The sequence below is a fragment of the Scyliorhinus canicula genome, chromosome 4 (genome assembly GCF_902713615.1).
Source record: "Scyliorhinus canicula chromosome 4, sScyCan1.1, whole genome shotgun sequence".
NCBI lineage: Eukaryota > Metazoa > Chordata > Chondrichthyes > Carcharhiniformes > Scyliorhinidae > Scyliorhinus > Scyliorhinus canicula.
The window spans coordinates 208,653,977-208,667,238 of NC_052149.1; the positions used below are offsets into that span (position 1 = coordinate 208,653,977).

At 41.8% G+C, this 13,262-nt stretch overlaps 1 protein-coding gene across 3 annotated transcripts in view; it reads right to left on the minus strand.

Annotated features, from left to right (window-relative positions):
- atp10b (ATPase phospholipid transporting 10B) overlaps positions 1-13,262 on the minus strand; it is a 428,434-nt gene that overhangs the window by 217,296 nt on the left and 197,876 nt on the right. The window lies entirely within an intron of this gene.

A 13,262-nucleotide genomic window follows, 5' to 3' on the forward strand; every position in this document is an offset into this window, starting at 1 on the left:
ACTGCAGTGAAGTTACTGTGAAAATTGTTGAGACACTTGTTTAAAATACACAAGATAAAATAAAATATGGGCGGCAGGGTAGCACTGTTGCTTCACAGTGCCAGAGTACCAGGTTCGACAGGGTCACTGTCTGTGTCGGAGTCTGCACATTCTCCCAGTGTCTGCGTGGGTTTCCTCTGGGCGCTCCGGTTTCCTCCCACAAGTTCCGAAAGACGCGCTGTTAGGTAATTTGGACGTTCTGAATGATCCCTCAGTGTACCCGAACAGGCGCTGGAATATGGCGCCCAGGGGCGTTTCACAGTAACTTTGTTGCAGTGTTAATGTAAGCCTACCTGTGACAATAAAGATTATTACAAAAAAATGATGTGGGCAAATGGATCGTTTGAAAACTTAGGGAGCCTTACACTCTTATGGCATCCATCTGTTCTAGTCTCACATTTTCATAGCCAGGGCATTTTAAAATGAAATACTCCCAATATGGTCAGTGTGGCTGAAGAAAGATTGCAATGTTTCTATTAAATAAACAAGTATAGAAGTCGATCTTTAGGTAGAATTGTAAATCCCTATATAAATAGTGAATTTATGATTTTGCAACACATGGCAGGCTGTACAGGGCTACCTTCCTGCCTACTTCTGGGACAATACTGCAAACCTGTTTGTATTGGGCATTAGAAATTTGTCAAACAAAAATGGTTTCTTTCCATGCTCGACCTTTCAACTGGTACATCAGCAGTTATTGGGGGCTCAACCAACCCAGCCTCCAGGACCAGGTAAGCAGCAGAGAACTGCAAAGCTTTAGATTAAACTTGCATCATTGAACAATTCAAAAGTTAAATTCGGATTTCTTTTAAAAAAGTGCTTCACAATCTTTGCAGACGAGTTCATTCATGGTCAGAAGTGGAACACAGGAAGACTGGAAGTGACCCGTACTTTTCATCAGGTCCCCTACCATATTAAATCTTCAGTACTGTTCCTAGAACATCGTCACTAGCTATTTCCTGCCCTCTTGTCATTCGCGTAATATCGAGTAGGGACACTACGTTAGGCCTATGTTAAATTGCAGTGCTTCATCATGCTGCTGTCAGTTGTCCACTGGGAGTGAGATGATTTAAGATTTGCTCTTGTAATGCATCAGGGAATTGCTTGTTGTTTGTGTGCAGTGGATTGTCTAACGTGATGTCCTCAGCGGAATCCTGGGCTGACCCTCCGAGCATGAAGGTTCAAGGCTATTACTACCTTTATGGATGTGCAGTGCCTGTGCTGGAGATGAGATAAGTGATCTTGAAGCAGAATGATATAATTCATTGAAAGCTTCCTTTTCATCGAGGTCTCTATAACAGAAGTTTGGGGGCTGGTAGTGGTGGGGTGGGAGGGGGGGGGGGTGAGTTGAAGGGAGGTAAATGGCATAACGCACAATGGACAAAGCAGCAGCTAGAAGCGGAAGATTAAAATTCTGTCAAGAAATACGTTTTTTTTGGCAATGATTAAAAACAAACCTGTTTTAGTTCTTTTAAAAGTACATCATCAGATCGAAAGGCTGGACACTCACTTGTACAGTCATTGCTGCATTCCAAACTTTGGAAATTACCATAGAGACACAGCCCAAATTGCACAAGTAAAATGCTCACCTATTTAAGCAGTTCTCTCTCACTGTATGTCTTACGCACTGAACAGTATAGCTGATCACAAGCTTGGAGTTGGATGCACACCATGTTTCTACATCTAGCCACTTTAGCCTGGGAAATTGTATTACGGGTCACAGATTGGCAGAAGAATTAATGCGGATTACTACATGGTCCAGCTTTTGCAATGTTCTCTTTGGTGTCATTCCTATGTTTTGGTTAACCTTTTTACTCTGAACATTCCAGTTCCGAGCTAACCCATTTTTAAAGTCTGATATTGGCACATTTTCCTTTTTTCCAAGCCATGTATGGTTGCTTAGCAACGTCATTAATGACCGCAACCAATTAGTGACCACATTATTTTTCCTTTTTTTTTAAAACAAAAGATTCAAACAAATCAGAAAGAAATTGAGGTAGTTCTAAAACAGGAGATCACTTGGTAGAATTAAATGATTTTTTTTCCCACTTTCTGATGCAAATAGTGACAGAGACACATTTATTCCAACTGGTTACCAAAGGTGACCCCAGAAGTAGTTCACTGACCAAAGCAGCTAGTCTGATGAAAATTAAGTTTGGCGGAAGTTCAGAGATTCTGCATTACATACAACACGTATCTCTTTTTTGTCGTTTGAGGATAGAATATGAATCAATGATCGGTTGTGGAAAAAAAAACAGTTGTGCGTTGGTTGTTGTGATTTTTTTTGGCAATATATCGCAACTACCACTTGGGCCTAACAATTTGATGTGGTAGAGCTGGCAAGGCCCTGTCAGCACAATAGATCATTTCCAAGTGGATGAACAAGATCACAGAAGGCGCGCAAAGAGGCCATTCGTCCCATCATGTCTGCACCAACTCTCCAAATGAGCATCAGGACTTAGTGCCAATCGTCTGCCTTTTCCCCGTGTCCTTACACACGGTCTCTATTCAGTTAATAATGTAATGTCCCCGTCGAATGCCTCGACTGAACCGCCCTCCACCACACTTCCAGGCAGTGCATTAAGAGCAAAGTGCATTAAGATAATGGGCAAAAAAAAATTAAAAACAAAGGGAATGGCAAAAATGATTGTTAAAAGACAGGCTGGTAATATTCATTGCATGGAACCTCAGAAGACTCAGAAAATATATTTTAAAAAGGCAAAGATAACAATTTTACTCTCCCCATAACATTTCAGTTGTAAGAATACCATCTGCTCACGCATAAAAAAAATGTTTAATTTCAGCTCTCATCAGTTACTATCTTATATGTGAGCCATTTATTTTTAGTCTGCAAAATGGGAGGAAATTCATGTGTGCCAGATAACCCTTTTTTGTCAATGTCAGCTTCTACAAAGCTCCTGCTCGTTCTGTGAACACACCATGTGAATTTCACATTCATCAACAGTGTGCATACCTGTCAAACATTCTATATTTATAACATCCTTCTATTCTAGGAAGATTCGGCTTAGAGAAAGAGGGAAAGGTTAACACACCACAGCTGTTGATCAATACTTAGAAATTGTTTTAAAAAAACATAGAATTCTCTTTTTAAATTTTGTTTTGGAGGATTTTTGTACTCAAAATGGTGAAGTTGATTAATGCTGGAATAAGGAGCACACTTAACAGTACTACAGCGCTAGATAAATTGTATAGCACACTCTGCACTTCTCAAATAATGTAGCTTGCCACAAGGTCAAGAATGTCACCCTTACTGCACTACAGTGAATTTTGCAATTCTTGAATCAGTCACTGCAGTGGAACAGCAAAATAAACACGTATTCTATCATGTGGGTTTGGGTTAATGTTGTTCTAATTCCATGTTCATTGGAGATTTGATAACGTTTGAGGGTTAGTCTTTATACTGAATGCAATTCCTCACCCAAGTCCCATGTGGTTGGCTTTTTTAAAATCGGGCTCATGGTGAAATACACCAAAATAGAAATGTACTCCATGAAAGATCCCCACTGGTCAAATTCTAAAGGCTATTTTACAGTGGCCTCTGATCATTAATGGGGTTTAGGCACTGCCTGCACGCTGGCAAGTCACTTTCCAGCAAGTAATTGTTTAATGTGGTGACGTTGAAAATTCATTCTTTTTGCACTGACTAGAATCAACAGTGGAATTTGCTATCATGTTAATACATTTAATTTACCTGGGGCCAAGGAGAAATGAGCAGGCAATCACATTTCTTCAGGCACAGTGGTGGCTGGGCTCATTCGCAATGTGCACCATGAACCGCTGTTTCCACGTTCCAACCTGAAAATCAAAATCACCCCCCCCCCCTCCCCCAACCCAACCACCACCACCACCACCCCATACCTACACTTCTGTGCTTTGCTTTCCTCATTTAAACCATTTCATAAAGCCAACCTCTTTTTAACAAGCTTTTGGTCATCTGACATCTCCTTGTGGTTCCGGTGTCATACTTTGTGTTATCATGATCCTGTGAAGTGCTTCAGGGCATTTAGGCGCTTATATACACACAGGTTGTTGTTATTGGAGAGAACAAGTTAGAAAACAAGAGTAGCAATTTTAAAAGTTACCAATGTATTCAAATGATGAAAGTTAAGTTATTTGACATCCAAATGTTGCCTCTACAGACTTTGGTTTCCCAAATTTCTTCTCATTTTCTGAAGTCTGTGACCAATGCTTATGGGCATCAGCAGCTCTCTAGTGCCTCACCAGTTAACTATTCATCTTCTGACTGAATTGCCAATTTATTCAATTGTGTTTGTGCACACACTTTACGCGTCACTGGATAACAATCAGGATTACCAACTCTGGTTTGATTGTCTTTTACAAATTCTGCAATAATCTTGGTCACAAGAGATAAAATGGCTGAGAACAGGTAAAGAATTTTGAACTGAACAATACAATGATATACAAAGAGTGACAGCATTATAGAGAGAAGGGGAGCAATAGAACAGAAAGAGAGATTAGAGAATTAGAGAGTGGAACATGGCGCAGGTGGCTTCTTATCCATGAACAATGTCACAAAGATCAACTTTACTTCTCATTTAAGGAAAATGACAAATTTGCTTATAAATTGATTCTACTTCTGAGAAACACCAAGGGTAAATATGCTGGCAATGCCTTAAAATTATAAAGCTAGAAGCTAAATTGTAGTTTACAGCTCTTTTGAAACAGCACTCCCTTCCTAAGAAAATAAGTGTTTTGGAAACGGCTTAATTTGGGAAGGAAGAGGTATTACAAAACCTCTGTTTTTCTTTTGACATTAATATTATAAACAGGGGACAATACATTCCCATCAATTATTTCACAAAGTTCTGGAAAAGTCATTTTGTGAAAACAATCTTAAAATAATATCTTCTGGAAGCAATGCATAGAATCATATAATTTACAGTGCAAAAGGAGGCTATTCGGCCCATCGAGTCTGCACCGGCCCTTGGAAAGAACACCCCACTTAAGCCCATACCTCCACCTTATCCCCACCTAACCATTTTGGACGCAAGGGGCAATTTTATCATGGCAATCTACCTAGCCTTGCAACAAAGTTACCTCTTCCCATTTGCAAAATCCTGCTTCAGAATTTTCATAAGACAAATAGGATCATCATGCCTGGTAAATCATGCAACACAGCACCAGTTAATAACTATATTAACCAAGAACAGACTGTGTTACACAAATTGTGGGTTCCAGCAGCATCCAGTTCCTTTTGTAAATAGGGCTAAAACAAGTAACAACTAGAATTTAATTTGCTTAATTTCTCCTTGGCTGACAACCTACCATCCTGCTTGATAGAAATATGAAGGCTGGCGGATTGTTGTTGAGATTATCAGTGATACTCATCAAAAACTGACAGCTGTACATTTCAAACTGAGGTGTCATATCAATTTAGCGGCACATTAAAATGCTGTGTTTAAGCATATCTCTGTATTGGGGGAAAAGAGGTCAGCACATCCAATTTCAACAGAAGTCAACAGGACTGTTTTAAACAGATTACCAAAACTAACACAGATACAAGTGGCCACAATTAATTCAGAAACCAGCAAAGAAACATTGACCCTTATGCAGCCACTGGTGATCTCCAACAAGCCTCGTAAAACATAAATCACAAAGTCACCGATGTGGACATTACTCTTTAAAAAATAAAATCTATGGGCTGTTTATTTTCAATAGTGAAATAAATTTAATTGACCCAATGTCTCTATCTCTCACCATGACCAGAACCATCATCTTGAAGCTAACAATAATATAGAACATAGAACATAGAACAGTACAGCACAGAACAGGCCCTTCGGCCCTCGATGTTGTGCCGAGCCATGATCACCCTACTCAAACCCACGTATCCACCCTATACCCTTAACCCAATCCCCTTAACCTTACTTTTTAGGACACTACGGGCAATTTTAGCATGGCCAATCCACCTAACCCGCACATCTTTGGACTGTGGGAGGAAACCGGAGCACCCGGAGGAAACCCACGCACACACGGGGAGGATGTGCAGACTCCGCACAGACAGTGACCCAGCCGGGAATCGAACCTGGGACCCTGGAGCTGTGAAGCATTTATGCTAACCACCATGATACCGTGCTGGTGAACAAATCATTGATCAGAAATGAATGGTAAACCAGGGCAAAAGTGCAAATCTTGGTTTAATATAACCTGATTTAGATCAGGGCAAAATTCTCTGCAAGGCCCCAGTAATGTACTTCAATACCATCCTGTGAAAAGCATACACTTCTGCAGTAGTGTTATATTGATATTTCGCACACCATCTACAATTTCTTTCCTTTGAACAAGCCTGAGCAATTTAATACTGAGGTAAAAGTCACTCGGGACCTGGATTAAAACAGCGCAAACATGTTTTCCATGGAAGAAAAGAGAAAAAAAAACTGGAAATCCAAAATTAAACAGAGGTGCAGAAAATAAATCCCATGCATATCAACACACTTGTAAAAAGAAAAGATCACTTAATGTCGATAACCTTTTTTCAAAGCTGAAAAATAAGCACACATTTAGCATCAGGGAATAAAGGAACAACAGATACTTTAAGCAGAAAGGGAGCTAATGTGTCAATGATCTGAATGGAAAACAAGGTTGATGTTAAAGGGTTCTACTCCACACAAATAGTCACTGTAAGTTTACAATTATTGCAAAATGTGTGCCCAAAGATCGGCAACAAAAGAACTAGGAGCAGGAGTAGGCCATCTGGCCCCTCGAGCTTGCTGCACCATTCAATGAGATCATGGCTGATCTTTTGTGGACTCAGCTCCACTTTCCGGCCCGAACATCATAACCCTTAATCCCTTTATTCTTCAAAAAAAGAGCTATCTCTATCTTAAAAACATTTAATGAAGGAGCCTCAACTGCTTCACTGGGCAAGGAATTCCATAGATTCACAACCCTTTGGGTGAAGAAGTTCCTCCTAAACTCAGTCCTAAATCTACTTCCCCTTATTTTGAGGCTATGCCCCCTAGTTCTGCTTTCACACGCCAGTGGAAACAACCTGCCTGCATCTATCCTATCTATTCCCTTCATAATTTTATATGTTTCTATAAGATCCCCCCTCATCCTTCTAAATTCCAACGAGTACAGTCCCAGTCTACTCAACCTCTCCTCGTAATCCAACCCCTTCAGCTCTAGGATTAACCTAGTGAATCTCCTCTGCACACCCTCCAGCGCCAGTACGTCCTTTCTCAGGTAAGGAGACCAAAACTGAACACAATACTCCAAATGTGGCCTCACTAACACTTTATACAATTGCAGCATAACCTCCCGAGTCTCAAACTCCATCCCTCTAGCAATGAAGGACAACATTCCATTTGCCTTTTTAATCACCCGTTGCACGTGTAAACCAACTTTTTGCGACTCATGCACTAGCACACCCAGGTCTCTCTGCACAGCAGCATATTTTGATATTTTATCATTTCAATAATAATCCCTTTTGCTGTTCTTCCTATCAAAATGGATAACCTCACATTTGTTAACATTGTATTCCATCTGCCAGACCCTAGCCCATTTACTTAACCTATCCAAATCCCTCTGCAGACTTCCGGTGTCCTCTGCACTTTTTGCTTTACCACTCATCTTAGTGTCGTCTGCAAACTTGGACACATTGCACTTGGTCCCCAACTCCAAATCATCTATGTAAATTGTGAACAATTGTGGGCCCAACACTGATCCCTGAGGGACACCACTAGCTACTGATTGCCAACCAGAGAAACACCCATTAATCCCCACTCTTTGCTTTCTATTAAATAACCAATCCTCTATCCATGCTACTACTTTACCCTTAATGCCATGCATCTTTATCTTATGCAGCAACCTTTCGTGTGGCACCTTGTCAAAGGCTTTCTGGAAATCCAGATATACCACATCCATTGGCTCCCCGTTATCTACTGCACTGGTAATGTCCTCAAAAAATTCCACTAAGTTAGTTAGGCATGACCTGCCCTTTATGAACCCATGCTGCATCTGCCCAATGGGACAATTTCCACCCAGATGCCTCGCTATTTCTTTATTGATGATAGATTCCAGCATCTTCCCTACTACCGAAGTTAAGCTCACTGGCCTATAATTACCCGCTTTCTGCCTACCTCCTTTTTTAAACAGTGGTACCACGTTTGCCAATTTCCAATCCGCCAGGATCACCCCAGAGTCTAGTGAACTTTGGTAAATTATCACTAGTTCATTTGCAATTTCCCTAGCCATCTCTTTTAGCATTCTGGGATGCATTCCATCAGGACCAGTAGACTTGCCTATCTTTAGCCCCATTAGCACCTGTCATAGCCTAATTTCTATCAGTCGCTGGCATGTTATTTGTGTCTTCCACTGTGAAGACCGACCCAAAAAAAACTGTTCAGTTCCTCAGCCATTTCCTCATCCCCATTATTAAAACTCCCTTCTCATCCTCTAAAGGACCAATATTTACCTTAGCCACTCTTTTTTGTTTTATATATTTGTAGAATCTTTTACTATCTGTTTTTATATTCTGAGCAAGTTTACTCTCATAATCGATCTTGCTCTTCTTTATAGCTTTTTTAGTAGCTTTCTGTTGCCCCCTAAAGATTTTCCACTCCTCTAGTCTCCCACTAATCCTTTAGTCATATTTTCTGTAAATGTGTTTGTGATACAGTTCTTGGAGTGCTGTTGTCACTTCACCTATCTGGGAAAATTGCAACCCAGAATGAAAATCAATTAGTCAATCTCAATCTAATTTGGGGACACAAGACAAGGTAGCTCACCAACAATTGGTTTTAACTGCACGTTAGATTCAGTGATGTCTCAAGGATTAATTGAAGTAGGAAACAAAAAGCTATTTTCCTGAGGGAGAAGTTCAAATGAATTTCTGTGGAACACTGTTCAGCAGTTCTTTCCGGTGCAAGAAACGTACCACTACATCTACCACTACTTGTATTTTCTGTGCTCCAATCAGCTTTCTATCATTGTAATCACATTGCTTTTAATTTCATCATCTTTACCAAACGTCTCTTCCATGGAACCCTCTTGAATGTTCTTTTTGTTTTAAAGTCCAGATCACAGAATTGTAAATGCAGGGGGTGGCCATTCAGCCTATCAAGTCTATGCCAGCTCTTTCCCCACGTTGCTGCAATTTTTTAAGCCTTGAAGTATCTATCCAACTCCCTTTAGAAGGTCGCTATTGAAGCTATGTTATAACTTTATCAGGAAATTCATTCCAAGTTCAAAGAGCTCTTAATGTGGACAAGTTTTCCTCCCGACAACTCTGGTCCATGAATCTGTGCACTGGAATTATCAACCCTTCAACCACTGTGAACAGTTTTCCTTTTTTAAACTCCAGGCACAATCCCCCAGAACTGAGATTAATTGCTCCAACTAACAGGAAAGCCAGAGTGATTCCCACTGGCACAGGAGTGACACCGACGTGCCATGCTGTGGCATTTGCAAAAGATTTTATGCACAATCTGCTTTCCTGTGCCATTCCATGGTCCATCTGGGTCGGCGCTGCAACTGAGAGGGGTGGGACCTAATCTCTCTGACAGGCCCCGCACCTCACCTCATAGAACATAGAACATAGAACAGTACAGCACAAAACAGGCCCTTCGGCCCTCAATGTTGTGCCGAGCCATGATCACCCTACTCAAACCCACGTATCCACCCTATACCCGTAACCCAACAACCCCCCCCTAAACCTTACTTTTATTAGGACACTACGGGCAATTTAGCATGGCCAATCCACCTAACCCGCACATCTTTGGACTGTGGGAGGAAACCGGAGCACCCGGAGGAAACCCACGCACACAGGGGGAGGACGTGCAGACTCCACACAGACAGTGACCCAGCCGGGAATCGAACCTGGGACCCTGGAGCTGTGAAGCATTTATGCTAACCACCATGCTACCCTGCTGCCCCATCAGAGAATTATTTTTAAAGGACACTCTGATCTCAGCCAACCCCCTTAGATTGCTGGTAGGCCTCTCTCCCTCCCCCCTCAGAACCCCACGTCAACCATCCCCCCCCCCCCCCCCCCCCCCCCCCCGCCCAAGACCTCCCATTCAGCAAACCTCCCTACCCTTCACGGGATGGGGCTCATTTGGCTGCTCTCCCCTTCTGCAGCCTTTAAACCCATTAAGCAGTCAGTCAGTATGTAAAAATTAAAATTTTCTCACAATGAAGTGTTTTCATCTGTCCCCCGAGACCATTTAAATAGTCACTTGGTATCTCAGAAATACACACCCCTCATAATAAAGTGAAAGTGTTCTTATCTGTACCCCAAAACACTTTAAAAAGTTTGTCATTATATCAAGTTTAAAGGTCTGTGACATGAAGGTAAAGGTTATGGCACAGTGGTTGGCACTGCTGCCTCACAGTGCCAGAGACCTTGGTTCAATTCCGGCCCTGGGTGAGTGTGCGGAGTTTGCACATTCTCCAAATATCTGTGTGGGGTTCCTCTGGGTGCTGTGGTTTACTCCCACAGTCCAAAGATGTGTAGGTTAAGTGGATTGGCCATTCTAAATTAACCCATAGTGTCCAAACATTTAGGTGGGGTTACTGGGTTATGGGAATTGGGTGGGAGTGTGGGCCTAGGTACGGTTCTCTTTCTAAGGGTCATGAGGACCCAGTGGGCCAAATGGTCTCCTTCTGCACTGTATGGATTCTATGATTCTTTAAATTGGTGGAAACCTATGAAGTGGTTTTCACACAGTCAATTTAATTGCCCTTTAAAATTTAGAAGACTGTGTGAAGGCTAGAAGACTCAAAACTTTGAACTGGATTGTTTATATTCAATTTCACACTCCATTGCCTGCTGAAAAATTCTCAATTGACAGGTCAAGGCAGCTTCAAAGGAAACAATCAGGTTGTTTAATTTTATAGTTCTGCAGGAATTCATTAACTCAGGGGAGCAGGTGTTTTCCAAACCAGTTTTTTTATGAGTCAGACTCTTTGTTCTCAAGTGCTTCCTAGAAAGTGCATCTGTGGGGCACACTGAGATGAGAACACTTTCACTTTATTGTGAGAAAACTTAAATTTTTACGTGCTGACTAAATGTTGAATGGGTTTAAAAGCTGCTGATGGGGAGAGTAGCCAAACAAACCCCATTCTAGGGAAAGACCCACATCCCCTTGAACCCCACCTCCGATGAAGGACCCCGCTTGGGACCCATGCAGAAATCTTTGGACTGCAAGGCATCAGGTCCACGTTCCTCAATACATCCACCAATTCACACCAGCAAGACTCTAAGCTGGGGGCCCAGAGCATGCCACCAGGCTGGTGAATGGTGCATCCTGTCTGCCAGTGACATAAAATAGCCCTTCTGAGCTATTTACATGGTCCCACTGGGTCGGGGCAAGAAGCCCGGCTGGGACATTGGGAGAATGGGGGAATTCTAAGACAGAGTGGTGAATTTACAAAAACACCAGGATCCCATATGCTTTACTAATCGATTTGCTAATCGACCACCTACAACAGTTTCTGCACAGATACCCCTAGATCTTTGTTTTTACACCTTCACTTGAAAACTGAACATTTGTATTGTCTGTCTTTATATGTCTTACCAAATGTAGCACCTCACACTTTTATGCAATAACTTTCATCTGCCACATGACTGCCCATTCCAGCAGCCTGCCTATATCCTCTTGTCTTCCTCCCTCTTTACTACACTTTCAAATTTTGTCACTGATTTCAAAATTGTGCACTCTACCTTAGCCCATGCCGCCAACCCACCCCCTCAGTCCAAGGTATTAAATGTTGATCAAAAACAGCAATGGTTTACCATTGGACCCCGGAAAAACTCCATTCACCACAACTGCCCTCCTTCTGTCCCTTGGAGGATTCTGTACCACCTTGCCACTGCCCCTTTTATGCGACTGGCTTCAAGTTCGCTACCAAACCTAACATGTGGTACGTTTTCCAATGCCTTTCGAAAGTCTATATGCACAACACCTATCCTCTCTATTCCCTAATCAATAACCAAGTCTACTGGATTTCTTTGATCGATTGTCTTCAATTTTCCAAGTAATTCTAGAAGATTAGTTGAGCACAACCCATATCTAACAAATCCACGTTGGCTGGCTCGGTTTAAACTAATTTCTCCAAGTAGTGACTATGAATCACATCAAATTATTATTTTTGACTTTTTAGGCATTGTAAAGAATCCACCACAATAGCAGGTGATGCTTTTATCTGTCCATCTCTCTCTGGGTAACAAATTAATATTCAAAATTAGCAAGAATTCTCCCCATTGTTAATGCCCTCTGCTTCATGTTATGAATAAACCCTTTGTAAGCTGAGTAACCCTTCAAAACAATTCTTACAGGTGATATAGATGACTGTTGCAAAAATATCACTTCATGGAATTTCTACAAATCAAAAAAGCGATTTCTACCATTTAAATGTGTTTATGTTCAATCAGAACGTCTTGGTACGCCACTCGCATATCAATTCCAGACAGTTCAACTGAAAAGTTCAACCCACCAGTGACAACAGCAGCTGTCTCTCTATCCCTCTCTCTCTCGAAAGGATGTTTCACCAACACCAATTATGTGAGAGTTTCTCACTAACAGATGCATTTCTGTGCAAGTCATTGATTTAATGGCATATTCCAACATCGTCGAGGCATGATATTGACTGCAGGCGATGTTGAAGTAAATGAATGAAAGATCTTGGCTTTTTTTGCTTCATGTAGAATCAGTAACAAAATAAGTCCCAGTAATGGGAGGTGTCTTGGCTTTTTTCAAGATTTAATTATTCATAGGCCTCGCATTCAAAGTCAACGGGCGCAATTCTCCGACCCCCACGCCGGGTGGGAGAATCGCGGGAGTGCCGGGCAATTCCCGCTATGCCGCCCTGGCACCCGCACGCGATTCTCCCACCCCCCCCAAAACGGCGTGCCGCATTTCATGACAGGCTGTTCAGAGAATCGCCGCTCGCCGTTTGTAGCAGGCGAGCGGTGATTCTCCGGCCCGCATGGGCCGAGCGGCCTGCCCAATCCGATGGGTTGTAACACAACCCTGATCAGAAAATGTAGCATTACCCATGCTGCCCAGATCCCAACAATAACATTATTTATTTATTTTATTTATTTTAAAAGCTTTGAATTCTAAACACAACATTTTGAACCATGTGGAAAATCTATTTGGCATTGAATTGATGCAATCGCTGTCTTCACAATATTGCCTGAATCAATTAACTGAATTCCTGCTTTATAGATTAATGCTCCC